Raw genomic sequence first — 2404 nt, forward strand, 5'->3', positions numbered from 1 at the left:
ATGAATACCCCCCGAAGCAATCCTTAAATAATTAAGGAAAGGAGCTGATGGACATCCCTCAGCTTCCTTGCTCCTGAGTATGACAGTTCGGAGGTGTGTGCTCCACATCATTTCCAGGGGGCCTCCTGGAGCCCTCAGAGGTGGCCTCTCACTGACCAGCTCTATGGGCTTTCAGCCCTCCCCTTTCTCAGTTCCCCGCTACCTCACTGAGCTGCCTGTGAGCACCTCCTAAAAAACAGACTTGCACTCACTGTTTCATGGCCTGCTTTTGAGACAACCCACATTGAGATAGGGATTTTCCATTAAAAATAAATAAATCAGGCCGGGGAAAGCCTCAGTGAGAAAGTCACATTGGAATAATGACCCATGAGGAAGATGGGGAGCAAGCCTCGGGGATATCTCACACTACAGCCTTCCAGGCAGAAAGAATGGCTAGTAAGAAGACGACCTCGAGCTGGAGCTCGCTCACAGGTGCACCAGTGGAGGCTGGTTTGGACAGATCCGGATCCAGGGAGAGTGGCCGTAAATGAGATCTGCTCCGTGATAGGAGGCCAATGGAGAGAGAATGAGAGCCACATATATAATTTTGAACTTTCTCATAGTTCACATTAAAACAAGTAAAATGGATTTAATAATAGTATTTTATTTACCCCAATATATCCAAAACACTGCTTTTCAACATGTAATCAATATAAAAATTTTAAAAGATATTAGATTCTTTTTTGATATTTATCTTAAAATTCTGGTATGTATTTTACACTTGCATAGCTTTTCAGGGGACCCACAATATGCAAACTATTTTTCTAAGAATACTAAGATAATGTTTACCTTTTTCATCGCATTGACATTTGCATCGATGGTGGTAAAACTGCAGGCACCTTATCACAAATCAAGACAAATGGCAATAAACCTTGCACCCATAACCATATTTTTTAATCACAGAAAAAAAAAGCCAATTTCACTTAAGAAGATCCTTGATGAAAACGTAAAATGTATTAATTCTATTACATCTTGACCCTGAGTTCATGTCTTTTTAATTCTGTGTGAACAAATGGAAAAACGTTTAACGTACTTCTACAGAACTCTCAAGTACGCTCGTTGTCTCCAGAAAAAAGAACTCAGGCCATTGTTTGAGTCACCAGCTGAACTAGTTGCTTTTTTCATAAAACACACCATTTTTACTTGAAAGAACAACAGACAAACTATGGGTTTTTTGACATGGGCATGTGGCAGAAATTTTCTCAAAAATAAGCCAAGTAAGCCTGTCATTTGGAGAAAAACAATTGACTTATTTGTTGCTAGTGATAAAATTTGAGCTTTCAAAAGAAAACTAGAATTTTAAAAAACTTGTATCTATTATGCTAAGCTTGACAGCTTCCCAATACTTAAGAACTTTCCTGATGATATCAGTGGTGGTGTTAAAAGATGTGATTTTTTTGATTTTATAATAAAATATGTCGAATTGGGAAGATCTACGTAGCTCACTGAACATTTTTTTCTATTAATTTGCCTGTTGTTTTCTATATTCTAGTAGGAAGCATTTGTCTGTATGCTCATTTAAAATATCTTGTTGCACTCTTGTTTTTCCACTCCCTTGATGGTGGCTTTGATTAAGAGAGTTTCTGATTTCAGTATAATCAAATTATCAATCTTCCCCTTCATAGTTAGTGTTTGTTGGTCTTGTTTTCAGACTGGAAACATGAATGTATTCTCTTGTGTTATTTGTGATTTTACCTTTTGCATTTAAGTTTTTAGTCTACCTGGAATTTTTTGTTAGGTAGAATTATATGAAACCGCTTATGTTGGACTATTTTTGACCTACAAAATGAAGGTTCTATATGGTTCAACACAATATATGACGTGAGGCAGGAATATATTTTTATTTTTTTCCCTATGAATAACTTTTCCCAGTACTATTTATTTAAAAGTTTATCCTTGACCACTGATCTGCCCATGCTACCTTTCCAATGAAAGTCTTTTTGTCAATTCCAGCCCCAATACCACATCATCTCGATTAAAATAACTCTTGTTATCTGTAGGGCAAGACATCTCACCTTGTTCTTTTTCTTTAAGAGAGTTTAGCTATTCTTGACTCCTTGAACTTCCAAATAAATTTCAGAATCAGTTCATCAAATTCCACCCAAAAAAATTTTTTTGGAATTTTTAGGGTAGCACATCAATTCTATGCATCAATTTGGAAGAATGGGCCTCTTTATGATGTTGAGTCCTCCAGTCAAGGAACACAGAATATCTCTCAACTTATTATATCTTCTTTAATTTCTTTCAATAAAGGATGCTGATTTTCTCCTAAGAGGTTTTACACATATTTTATCAGATTTACTGCCAAGAAATTTTGGGGTCTGTGATTTTATTTTACCCTACCTCCAAGCTAATAAGCTAGCCT

This window comes from Mirounga angustirostris, unplaced genomic scaffold, assembly GCF_029215605.1.
Source record: "Mirounga angustirostris isolate CCGP_5_RB_7025 unplaced genomic scaffold, mMirAng1.0.hap1 SCAF_6, whole genome shotgun sequence".
Lineage (NCBI taxonomy): Eukaryota > Metazoa > Chordata > Mammalia > Carnivora > Phocidae > Mirounga > Mirounga angustirostris.